Source organism: Lissotriton vulgaris, chromosome 5 (genome assembly GCF_964263255.1).
Source record: "Lissotriton vulgaris chromosome 5, aLisVul1.2, whole genome shotgun sequence".
Lineage (NCBI taxonomy): Eukaryota > Metazoa > Chordata > Amphibia > Caudata > Salamandridae > Lissotriton > Lissotriton vulgaris.
In genome coordinates this window covers 469493174-469507206 of record NC_141693.1, presented here as the reverse complement: position 1 = coordinate 469507206, position 14033 = coordinate 469493174, and the positions used below count along the sequence as shown (strand labels likewise).

General features: G+C 40.8%; 1 pseudogene; it reads right to left on the bottom strand.

Moving 5' to 3' along the window:
• Nucleotides 1-12510, bottom strand: part of LOC147711101 (uncharacterized) — a 36655-nt pseudogene extending 24145 nt beyond the window's left edge.
• Nucleotides 12511-14033: the final 1523 nt, after the last annotated feature.

The following is a 14033-nucleotide window of genomic DNA, read 5'->3' as shown; positions in this document are numbered from 1 at the left end:
ATATATATATATATATATATATATATATATATACACACCCACACACACCCTTATTACTTATAATGTGATTATTATTTACACATCTGTGTACATAGGCTGGCGTCATACCATCATATATGTGCTGGGGTCTGGCACAAGCGAGCTGCACTGCCTCGCAAAGCGTCAAGATATTGGAATGGGGGAGGGGCAGAAGTTAAGCCCATCAGTGCTGAAGCGGAGTCCACAGCTCGAATGATTGACTGGTCAGGTGTGGTTGTCAGTGAGATGATTGGAGGGGGAGGCAGATGTCTAGATATGCAGAGAGAGGACTTTGAATTCTTATTTCAGAAGATGTGGCTCTGCAACCCAGGGGGAAACGCGTGCTTTCTCACTAAAGTCGCCCCCTTTCATCATTTTTCTTACTATGTGAATCCTGTAGCATGGTGAACATGAGGTGTAGGCTTTTAATTGGCCAACAGGGAGTGCAGATAGACGTGGAAAAAGAAACCAATTTAAAACAGGATGCACTTAGCATAGTGACTGTTACATCAAACGGGGCCTGTGGTTGAAAACGGAAGTATCCTTGTGGTAGCCGTGTTTCATGGTCTTATAATGACATCGAGGTTTCCCGAAGTCTGACTGATTTCACAAGAAAACCGAAATGCCGTTTTCTGTCTTAAATACACAAAACGTGCCATGCAGTTTTTACATTACATGTCAAATATTTTTTTTTACAATTTCTCTCTGTTCAATTAGTTTTTTACTTTTTATAAAAGTCAGGAAATATTTGACGGCTATGACATCATTGCTGTGTATAGGGAATTCTCAAAGCACATGGTTATGAAATAACAATAGGAAAGCGTGAACTAATATGTGCACTGGAAGACTGAAGCTCTGTATAAAAATTATATATTCATATAACTAAATAATGTGTAAATCGATGGGGTTTCTATAATAGATGATACATAAAACAGGCAACTGTGAAGCATGGTCCTGTATTGCCATTGAAGGGTTCTAGTGACGTATGCAATCAAGAGGGCAAAGTCTGTGTGGTTTGAAAATGTGCCCATAATTCCGGAAGAGACCAAAATGCCTCAACGTACCATTTATTTATCTAAGGCGTATGTTTAGAGCTGTTCTAGGAGCACTACAGGATGCTTTAGGTCTATTCTGTCAGTTGGGTGCCCAGTCCATCCATATTTCTGTCACCGCTCTCGACGACCACCAAAGAGTATTAACCATGTTCTGCGGCATAATGAAACTTGAGGGGGTCGCCCTATAAAGTACATGGACTCAGTGCAGCCCCTAGGACACACAGGCAACAGTCCCCTCTGCTGACACAGACCAAAGGCTGCATGTAATACCGATAACTGAGCACCGTACACTCTGAGGCCAGTCCTAAAAGGCCAAGCCCGGCCTCTCTCCTGCAATAATCAGCAAAGCAACACTAATGACCCCTAGCCCCATCTGAACCTGGCCCGAGTCGTGCTTGGCACAGGTGTGCTGAACACTGCGGATGTGAATGGGGTTAAGATGGACTGCGATGGAGCAAGTGGGTTCTGGAGGATATGAATGGAGTTAGTTTTATTGGCTGTGTGGTGTTTGAATGCACTGGGCAAGGCAGGTTGGTTCATATTGGGAATGGGGTTCTAGTGTACTGGGTAGAGCCAGGCTGATTTTGCTCTGTTCTCTCCCAGCCTGCCCCCTCCCTGCCCTTTCCCAGTCTGCCCTCTCCCAGCCTGTCCCCTCCCAGCCTGCCCTTTCCCAGCCTGTCCCCTCCATGCCCTTTCCCAGCCTTTCCTCTCCCAGCCTGTCCACTTCCAGCCTGCACTCTCCCAACCTGCCCTCTCCCAGCCTGTCCCCTCCCTGCCCTCTCCCAGCCTGTCCCCTCCCTGCCCTCTCCCAGCCTGCTCTCTCCCAGCCTGTCCCCTCCCTGCCCTCTCCCAGCCTGTCCTCTCCCTGCCTGTTGTTGTGTCCCGGCGGCAGCAGGCAGGAGTGTGCACTGCGTCCCCGAAGTAACAGCCCTAAAGCAAGCAAGAAGTACGCCCCCCCTCCCACAAATCCCTGTTAGGTAGTGGAAACTGTCCAAACTGGGGTGCAGACAGCCCCTCTCACCTTTCGGCCTGGTACCACTGCACCAGCCGCACTACTTCCCTACTGACCGTTCTCCACTTAAGCCCCGTCTAAATTACAATTCCTGCTTGTGACCCTTTTGCCTGCTTGTGCTTGTTTTCATGACCCTGTTGCCTGCTTGTGCCTCGGTGTGCCCCTGTTGCCTGCTTGTGCCTCCGTGTGCCCCTGTTGCCTGCTTGTGCCTCCGTTTTCGTGACCCTGTCGCCTGCTTGTGCCTCAGTTTTCGTGCCCCTGTTGCCTGCTTGTGCCTCAGTTTTCGTGACCCTGTTGCCTGCTTGTGCCTCCGTAAGTGCCCCTGTTGCCTGCTTGTGCCTCCGTGTGCCCCTGTTGCCTGCTTGTGCCTCCGTGTGTCCCTGTTGCCTGCTTGTGCCCCTGTTGCCTGCTTGTGCCCCTGTTGCCTGCTTGTGCTGTGTGGAAGGCTCTGTGTGGGTGTGTGTGGAGGGCTCTGTGTGGGTGTGTGTGGAGGGCTCTGTGTGGCTGTGTGTGTGGGAAGCTTTGTGTGGCTGTGTGTGTGGGAAGCTTTGTGTGGCTGTGTGTGGGGGAAGCTTTGTGTGGCTGTGTGTGGGGGAAGCTTTGTGTGGCTGTGTGTGTGGGGGGCTCTGTGTGGCTGTGTGTGTGTGGGGGGCCCTGTGTGGCTGTGGGTGTGTGGGGGGGGGGCTCTGTGTGTGTTTGTGTGTGTCATTTGCGAGAGATAAAGCTAGTGGCATTGTAAATGACAATGCCATTTATTTATGTTAAAAAAAACATAAATAAAAATGTCAAGAGCAATGCCAATAGCTCTAACTTTAACAAAGGCAAAACCATTGCATTGTAAATGCTTGTTGACAAGGTCATCTAAGTGAGGACAAAGGAGGTTTGCCGTAGGGCAGCGCAGCAGGCCCTACGGCAAAAGAAAGGGCAAAAATGCGCTGTATCTATGAGATACGGCACATTCCTGTTCTTTTCCCCTGCACCGGCGCACAAAAGGGGCGCTGTGTGCCAACGCAGGCACCTGTGCACCATGGTGCAAGTTTGCCTGCTTTACGGGGAATTATTATTTTTGTACAGGAAGGGAAACCTTTCAGTACAAAAATATTCACAAGAAGCTTTTCCTCTTTCTATGTGTGCTGCAGAATTCAGCACACATACAAAAAGGAAATATGAGGAGAAATAAAGATGTTTCTCCTTGTTGTGCCTCTCTTATGCCTAACCTGGGAAGGCATAACTTTTTAGCTCTACCTCAGTTTTAGGTTTCTCATAAATCTGGGGCAGTGTCAAAAAGCCATGGATGTTGCTGGGAACGCCCCCAGCAACACTCATTGCACGCCCCTTTAACGCAGAAAACTGTGTTAAAGGAACCGATATTTATCAGGCAGCATTAAGCCCAAAAAAATGGCTTAGTGCTGCCTGATAAATATCACGTAGGCTTCTGTGTCAGAAAACATCACAAAAAGTGAAGTTCCGGAGGCGCAAGGAGTCTCATAAAAGAGGCCCAAAATATCTTAGCCCTAAAGAAAGAGAGATGACAGACTAACGATCTTTGTCTTGGATCCAGTTTCCACATAAGTCACTCACCGCTACAGAAGCCCCTGCAGATGTTGTTGGTGTGCTTAGGACATCAAAGGATATAGGCAAAAGGTACTGTGATAACAGATCCATATCTGCAAAAACTTCAGTAGGATCCTTTCCTGTATGTAATCAAACAGTTCCTGAAAGTCCTTGAGAAACATCTGAGTAGCATACGCTTTTTAGGATGCTCAACGCAGAGCAAAATTCGAGTCTGCTTATACCCTCTTCAGTGACCATACCACCAACCTTTTAAAAAAATCCTGAAGTGGTGCTAGCCAGGGTGCGAGGAGGGGTCCTTTCGGGTGCTTGCATGAGTAAAAATAAAAAATAAAAAAAGAGTGGGTAGAGGAATCTGTCTGAAGGTGGGGACAGCCTCATTTGTAAGTGCGGTGAGGACTATGGTGGTGGTAATACCTCTTCTATCTCATCCCATGTTTCATTCTTAGCACACCTTGCTAAAGGTCATGTTATGGTTTCGGCCAATACATGTTTTACTCTAAGGTAATATTTACCCATTTAGCTCCTGCAAACTTATTACAAAGCACCTGGCTGATAGAAACACCATGGGGCAGGTTTACATGCCCCCTGCGCCACCAGCACGTCACGTTTTGTGACGTACTTGCGGCACATTTTACGGCTTCATATTTACAAGGACAGGAAACGCCAACCAGTGTAAATATGGCCCTTTTACACGCAGCACTTTGCGTGAAAGGGGCATTCCATGGGTGTCATTGTGGGTGTTCCCACGCAACACCCATGGAACAAGACACATTTCCAGACTTACGAGGTATTGTAAACCTGGAAATGCGTCTGAATGCTATGCCTCCACAGGGGTGGCATAGCAAGGCGAAATGTTTTCATTTCTCCTTGTTTTTTTCCTCTTTAAATGCGTGCTGCATTCTACAGCTCGCATTGAAAGAGGAACATGCCTGGATTGATTGTTTTTGTTTAGGAAGGTGCCCCTGCTTCAGCGGAACTCCAAAAATAATTTCTAAATCAACATCGCCATTTCCCTGAACCCTCCGAACACGCATTTATTCACCAGTGGGGCCCATAACACTGCACACTTTCTCTGTTCATTTAACTCGAGTTCAGGGATTTGTACAACTACAAAGGAGTCATGCTGTAACATTGGCGGAGTGTCTAAACCTATTTGACAATTTATTATTTACACCTATAATTTTAAATGATTTACCATGAGTTTCATCAAAGAACAATATTATTCAGACACACCACCATAGTGGCAATGGATCTGCTAGAAAGAAAATCAGGCGTAGGAAAAACTACAAGACCAGCTTTTAATCTTCCATCTTCCTAATTTTTATTTAAAGCAAACTTTTAGTATGTCTGACAATTAGAGATTAATTAATTCTTCATTCACTAAAAATCTTAAGCTTTATTTCAAAATGATCCTTTTTATTTAAAAGCTCAGAAAATAGACATTTATTTCAGAATTAAGTAAAGTTTAGCAAAGAACCAATAGTTCCAAACACATTCTCTCCAAACATTCCTAACAAAAACCCTCATCTTATACTTTAGTCCTGCAAAGAAAACCAGCAATAAATCATAAAGTTCTTACATCCAGGATTCGATCTGCAATCCGACAGCACTTTGAGATGAAATCGAAAGAAGCGACGCTTCTAAGCAAAATAAGGGGTTTTCATTTTCCTAACTAAATCTATCTAAAATGTATCTAACAACACCAACTCGGGTTCTGATTGGACAAATTTGGGGTAGATGAGCATTTCCCTATCATTACAGCATCTAATTCACAGTGAATCAGCAGTTTCATAAAGCAGCATTGTTTAGGACAGTCTTTGGCCTAGTCACTTCCTTGACTTGTAACTTTAGGTTTCGTTCCAACGTTCAGAACATTCGAATGCCCATATTTTGGCAACCATCTTGTCTTCCAGTGCAAGGTAGCCTTGAACCTCCCATCAGAGCACAGGCGGTTTGCTCTCACTTGCAGGCTTTGGGCCTTGCTCACAGTTTACCCTAGCAGCCATATTTTTCGTAGGCCTCAGAGGCCACTTTTGGAACTATCATAGAAACAAACACAAATTCATTGTAAATATGGAACTAAAGCCCTTCTGTTTACCTCCCACCATAATAATGTTTCCCCATTAGTTATTACCTAGCAGGTAAGCCACATAAATGCGTTTTATACTTACATATCCGGCGGCTTTCTGACACAAAAAAGTGTACAATAAGTACATTTAAGCTACGTTTATTTATATTTAAGTTATGCATCAGTTCACATCACAGTAATAATACATATTAGTTAATTATATTGCTTCATGCAAGCAGAATTAGTATTCCCACGTGTATAAATGTATGCAACTTATTCTATGGTTGATTAATTTACCACAACACACTATTAATAAATATTAACGTTATGGAACATTGATTTCACAAGGGGTACACAAAATTTTGTTTTTGCCACCTTGCTCCATCAATTCCCTCATCTGGTGATCCTATCACCAAACATCTCTCAAAATGTTGGCAATGTTTCGAATTCTTCATATTAGTACATTCTACACTCTAGTAACTTTCTCCTTTGATTCTTTAAAAATCTTTTCTCTAATTTCTTCCATTTCTGTTTCATTCTTTTCTCTTTCCCTTGCATTTCGTTCTTGAATTGTCTTTTTTATTGCTTTTCTGAAACCTATTCTACCTTTGTATATACAGCACAACCTTATCAAGAAAATCACTATCACTAAGATTGTGTTTGGAATTAGTTTCTTACCTATGATTGAACTACCTATTTCTTGAAACCAATGCTTAACTTCTGTAAAACCTCTAACTTTTCGAGAACACCTTCAACCTCCAGTGGTTTAATTTCTCTATGTAAATCTGTAATATTTGTAATATACTTCTCAATATTTTGACTTTTATCTGGAATATAAGTACAACAATGTTGCACTTTCAATATTTCACAGACTCCTCCCTCTTTTGCTAAAATTATATCAAGGGCAAGTCGATTTTGCATTACCATATCTCTCATAGCAACCATTTCAGTATCAACCATCAGGAAACCTCCTGCAGTGTCAGTTGACAAACGATCAACTATTGTGGACAATTTTCGGATTTTATTTGGTTTAAACGAAATTACCACTGCTGGTATCAGTGTTGCAAAAACATCCCCTATTATTTCCATCACACTCTCTCTTCTTTTTCGACTTAAGACTTTGCCTATTTCATGCTTTCCATTAGTACCTCTATCTACATGAAAAATTTTAGGAAAGACCAAGCCCACATAACAGGTCCCATACCAATGGTCAGGTAACCTATAGTAAGCTTTGTTCCCACAAATGAAGTATATACCCGGGAAAACAGGGTCATTTCCTCCTTTAAATCCCCAACCCCCTAAAATTCTATAAGTATCTTTACATTGACTTGCACCCACAAAATAATTGTCATACAGAGAATTGTCTCTTCTTATACAAAATGTCCCTAACATTGGAGTATCTATGTTTATAGCCACATTTACATTCTTATCATCAAGATTCTCATCATTAAATGTCCAGTATTTAGATTTCGAATGTTTTATTTTCTCACTTCATTTGTAAGCAACCCTTCTTTCCTCAACCATATTTGGAAACGTCTTCTCTTCAACTCTCAATTTACATGTCAAATTATTATTAAAAGCGTATTCATGTGTCAATTCGTCTAATTCTAAGAAACACTCTCCCATCTCTTTTGCAGGTTTCTTTTTATTTAATGCACCATCAATTTTTAGTTTAGCAAAAATTTCATTGGAATAGTGATATTCCAGTTTCCCAGTCTGATAAAACAAACTTGCAATTACACTACAGGTCACACCATATGTAAGAGGAAGGTGGTGATAGGTCACCCCTTCTGACACGGACGCTGGCAATTTTACACAAACATAGCAATCATCAACATTCATAGTTTTAATATACTCAAGTAATAACCTTGAAAACGTGTTCTTTGTGTAGTCACTGATGGACTTATCCTGATGCATCTCTGGTCTATACACATGAGTTTCATGAACTTCTACTTTCTCATTTGGCTTCTTTGAACTCATATTTGACTTTAATTTTGTTAAACTATCTTGGAAAGGAATAACAAAAGCTAAAATGATCCATAGTATTATCAATAATACCATACATATTGAGCAACATCTACACCATTTTCTAAAAATAGAACATTTTGTTTTATGGTTACTTACGGCCATTTTCTCTAACACAGTTTCTTCGACCTAGTGTCACCTTTAGATTCCACAGTACACAATTCACTAACAAGATTTCTTCGATCTTATGTCAATTCTATTCTAAATTACACTATGGTTAATTTTTCTAACAGATTTTCTTCGACCTTATGTCAACTCTGACCTCTTCTATATATCCGTCTCACAGGACTTCAGAATTTTCATTTATTATCATATACCTTGAGCACCTATCTCTTTTCTCTGTTGGCATCTTTACGCACTTTTCCCAATCATTTTTGGGTAATACAGGTTTTCTTGACTGCTATTAACTTCTACAATGGGTGGCAATACAATGTATGCCCACTCGGGTGATTCATACTTCTGGTTTGGTCGTCTTACTCTTTTTGGCCTTTAGACAACTTCTATTTTCTTTCCTCGTGTTTCTTTCTGGTTAGTGATCTCGTTCACTTGCTCTTCTGGCTCTTTTGCTTTATTCACCAGTTTGAATCTCAATCCACCAGTTTCTTTAGGCCAATTATCTCCTTTAAAGACTTTCTTAGTCTTTGGCTCTATTGCATTATGCTCCACTCTCTGTTTCTTGGGCTTTTTCTTAATGGAGTTTCATCTGCACTGTCATCAGTTTCACTTTCAGTTTCTTCAACTGTATAGTTGATTATGATTTTCACAATGTCTTTGTCTTCCTCAGGTTCAGCTTTCTTTTCGGTTACTCTGTTAGGAACACCTTCATAACTGGTACTTGGAATCTCATCCTTATTGCGAGTTACTTCCTCTTCCCCAGTCTCAGGATTTAGGTTCCTGCTTTCAGAGTTTTCAGATTTCTCTTCAGCTTTCTCCTCTTCAACAACCTTGTCTTCACTTTCTTTTGCACTTTTACTGGTGTTTGCCTTTACCGATTCTCGATCTTCAGATTGATCTTCAGAATCTGGTATCTCCACAATCTCCCTTTCACCTTCACCTTCAGACGCAGAATTGGCTTCTGATACTTCCAGATGTGGACGTTCCTGTCGATCTTCAGTATCTGGTGTTCTTTCTGGTTCCGCTTCAGAATCAGTCAGTTGTACTTTCACCGTTGTACGGGTATTCAGGTGCAGGCACACGAATGGTGTGGCTCGCATGCACCCACCTCTTCAATCCAGCACACTTGACTGCAGTTGTACTGACCAAGATTACCTGGCGTGGCTTCTGCCACTGAGGTACCAAACAATTTCTCCTGTGATGTACTTTCACTCAAACCCAGTCTCCAGGGAATAGATCATGAGCTGGATTTTTCTCTTTGGAAATTGACTCAGTTGCCACCTGGTGGAGCACAGAAGTTACCACATCAGAAAGGTTTTTGCAGTAATCCAGTATGATGTAATCATTAATTGTCAATAACTTATCAACAGGTACATAGGCCTGCCTCATCACCCTGCCCATCAAAATTTCATGTGGACTTAGTCCAGTTTTCCTGTCAGTAATGCTTCTTAGTGTCATCAGGAAAAGCAGCAAGGCATCTGGCCACTTAAGCCCTGTTGTCAAACATATTTTTGCAATTCCGCACAATGCTTTGCAATTGCATCCGCATAATTGTTTCCACGAGTTATGTAATCCTCACTCTTTATGTGCTGAACATTTTACTACAGCTATTTTCTTAGGCAGATGAATTACATCTATTAGGGTTTTCAATTCAGCATTCTGGATAGGTGTTCCTTCAGAAGTCAAATAACCTCTTTGGGACCAAATCTGTCCATAATCATGAACAACTTCGAAGCCATATTGACTGTCAGTCACTATGGTTACCTTCACCTCCTTTCCCAATGCACATGCTCATATCAAAGCAACCAACTCCGCTACTTGAGCAGAATGAATTCCTTTCAGACAAGATGCTTCCAACACTTCTGCCACCGTACAAACGGCATAAGCAGCGCTTAAAATACCACTCATGATCCATCCACAAACATCACAAAATCTGAATTAGGTAAAGGTTCATCTCTGATGTCTGGGTTTTGTGCAGTAATCAAGAACATCCAAACATTTGTGATCAAGCTCATCTTTCAATTCTGCTTCAATAGTGTCAGATAGCAATGTGGAAGGATTAACGTTTACACATCTGGTGATTGTCACATTTTCAGCTCCCAAAATTATTTTCTCATATCGGGTCATTCTGCTATTGGTCATATACTGTGTTTTGGCTCTAGTGAGGAGAATCTCCACAGAATGAGGGACATACACCCTCACAGGAAATCCCATCACTATTCCTTCACTTTGCTCCAAGCTTACACTTGTAGCTGCTACTGCTTTCAGACATCCTGGCAAAGCTTTTGCAATAGGGTCCATAACAGCTGAGAAATACGCAATTGGTTTTCTCATTTTTCCATGTCTCTGAATCAACACTGACAATGCACATCCTTCTCGCTCACTGCAGTACAGTTCAAACTCCTTTTCATAATCAGGCATTCCTAAAGCTGGTGCGTCACACAGTTTCGTTTTCAGCTGTTCAAAAGCTTCGATTTCTGTTTTGGTCAAAACTATGGGGTCTCTGATATCTGCTCTTGTCAGTCTCTGTAATGGTTTTGAAATCAATGAAAATCCACTAATCCACTGTCTACAATAACTTACCATTCCCAAGAACATTCTTACCTGTCTTTGAGTTTTTGGTGGCTGCATTCCTTGTATCATTTTGATTCTTTCTATGGTGACTTGTCTGATTCCTTTAGCAATCTTGTGACCTAAATATTGTACTTCATTCTGACAAAACTGCAATTTTGATGGAGACACTTTATGTCCCTCCTCTGCCAAATGATTCAGCAATGCTACTGTGTCAGTTACACATGCGTCCTTTGTTTTTGATGCAATTAAGTTCATCAATATATTGTACCAACACAGACTCTCCAGGCATGCTCAAATTTTCTAATGATTTTTTTAGCAGCTGATTAAAAATCGATGGACTCTCAGTGTACCCTTGTTGAATTCTAGACCATGCTAGGACACGGTTCTGGAATCTGAATGCAAAAATTGGTTGGCTTTCTGGATACAATGGAACAGTAAAAAACTCATTGCACAGGTCAATCACAGTATACCAATCTGTATCATGAGGAATTTGGTACAGAATTACTGCTGGATTCGGAACAATCTGACAACATGGGACAACAATTTTATTAACCTTTCTAAGGTCCTGTACAATTCTAAATGTTCCGTTGGGCTTTTTCAATGCCATGATTGGTGAATTACAAGGATTGCTTTCTATTTCTCTCAGTATTCCCTGCTCAATCATTTTGTAAATCACTGGAGTTATTCCAGTTGCATCAATTTCTTCACTGCAATATTTCACCTGTCTTAATACTTTGTCTACTGAGCTCGACTGCCATCCTATCATGCTATGTCTAATCATGTCTGAAATTTCTGGTCTCAAACCATAAACAAATCTGTATATGAAGTGGCTCATATCCTTCTCATTTAGTTCCTCATAACCACTATACTGTTTAAAATCTAACCGCAATCTTTCATAAAATGAATGTACAGATTCTTTTGGCTCTTGTGTGGTCCTGTCTTTTTTTACCCAATCGGTTTCTTTTGGGGGTATCTTATTTTTCAGCCATACTATCACTTGTTCATACTTTAGCATTACATCTGGTGATGAAGCTCCTGTTACTTTGTCTCTAGGAAATTCTTCTCTTGGCCAGTCTATAGCTATTTTACATTCTATCCATAAATCTGCTGGCACCACTATATCAAAAAATCCATCCAAATTGATCCATAAAACTATTGACACTTTTACAAATCTGTCTACTTGTCGATACCATTCTACTGGTTTCTCTTTCAACCTAGGGAAATCATTTGTAAATGACAATATGTCTTGTCTACTCCAAAGAACATGTACATATCCTCCTCCAGGTATCTCTCTCATGGGGAACTCAGTTATCACTGCCTCTTTTTCCCTGATCGGAAAAGATAATGTGTATTTATCATTATTTTCTTCTCTCTTCTTTGCCCACTTAATCCTCCATTTGCTCACATCTTCCCCATTTTCGCAACAGCACAATCAGTTATTTTATTTGTGCTAGCCTCCCAACAGTATTCATGTTCTCAATGTCTTTTTCTGCAAAATCCACTCTATATGATTTCTGCAATGATTTAAATTTTGAAAACTCTACTCCAAATTCACTTGCTAATTCTTCCAACTGATCATACACTGCTTTGGCCTTCCATGTTATGCTTTTACACATAAACATAAGTTCATCATCCTGGTACGTTTTTAGTCTATCTGTTCCAATCGTTCCAATAATTAATTCTTCCATATCTACTTTTAGTTTTGCCACATCCAGCACTTTTGATTCCTGGTCTTTTAATTTGAAAGTTTTAATCCAGTCACTCAATTCTTTTTCTGATGGTCCTACAGGTGTTTGTGTTAAATCTATTTTATCTACACTTTTGTCTGGCGTTGCAGAATCAGATTCTGCCCCAATCGGATATCTGTATGATGGACTCTGATTAAAAGTCAATTCAGGCGGATTCACATTAATATTTCGCACTATCTCAGATAAATCTGGATAAATATTTTCTTTTACTTTCTGTAAACTCTGTTGTAATGGAATTGTCAAGCTTGGCTCTTTTATCCTTTGATTTTCGAACACTGGTATTACAGGCCCTATCATTACAGGGACAGTTACTGCATCCATGTTTTTAGTGAGGTTCTGAATCAGTTCATGTGCAGAACGTTCATAGTCAGAAATGTTTGGTTGCACATCACTTCGGGTTTCATAACTTCACACAGTTTTGTGCGAATCATTCATTTGTACAGGAGCACCTGTAATTCTAGCTTCCTCAATTGGAGTACTTGGAATATATCTTGTTTCTACTCTATCTGGCACATCTTTTAAACTTGAATATTGTCTTGGGGTTTCATTATTTCTTTCATCTGCTATTGGAGCATTCGGAGTAGTCCATAAAGAACCTGGTTGATATTGGGGTGGTCTCCTATTTAATATTTCTTCTAATACAACATCCTCTGGTTCACTCTCACCATAACTTTGGTTCCCTGTTACTACATTCTTTTTCTTTTCTGTACATTTCCGACCCTCCTATTCATCCAATAATCTAACTGGATACATGCCATCACACATATTACCAATTCTCTATCTACGCATTCTACTCTCATGTGTTTCGCCCCATAAATCTAGACCTCTACCTCTTGGTCTGATATGCCTGCTTAACCTCTCGCTTTCCAACTCATGCATCTCGTCTTCCCACTCAACCAGTGCTTCAAATTGAGTCGGTCTAGGTCTTGGCTCAAGCATAATCATTTTGTCTCTCAAATTTCTTATAATTGCCAAATCAAAAGATCCACCTTTAGGAAAAGCTAACACACTATCATCCTTGGTATACCTTGCCCAATTCTCTAACCAAACGCATGTATGGTAACCATATTTTGACAACATGTAAGAAGCTGGCGTTTTTGGTGGAGGAAGTATTTTTCCCTCTCTTGTCATGATTTCCTTATCTTTTGCAAATACATTCTTTAATTTCTTAAACCATGAAGGTTTCTTCATTTCTTCTCCGTAATAGTAAGACATTATTCCGCTAATTCTCCGTCTTTCAAAAGATTGTGTACTTCCCTGTTTGCAACACCAACCTATCACAGCGCGGTTTACACTAGCGTACCAATTAGAACAAGATACGTCTTCTTAGTGCTTAACCAATCACTTTGCTGCTTTTTCGTGATGAACCTATCAGCTCCTACTCTGTCTTGGTCATGAGGAGCAATCCCAGTGCAACACTTTTGATGTCACGAGCGCTCCGGCTTCTGCAGCGCCGACTGACTCCTCCTTCACAGGGTTTTTTCAAAAAGCTGTATTTACAAGATATTTGACAAAATCAGTTTGTAACTTACAGAAAACAATACCATTCGCCTGTTTCGCTTATAAAGTGATAGAATTTTTCTCAATCACTCAAGTATTCTGTATGTGGAGTAGACAACGCTTATCTCCGCAGAATTTTAGACTCGTTGATAAAGTAGCACTACCCTCTACCTTACCCTTCTATCAGACAATAACAAACTAGTTTCTCCAGGAAAGCACATACAGAGATCTTTTTCACCTCCTTAGAGACAATCCCAGAGTTTCACCAGAACGCATATTGCAATTTCATTTACACGCGTTCATACAGAAATCCCTTACTCATATACACATCAACTCCGTATTTC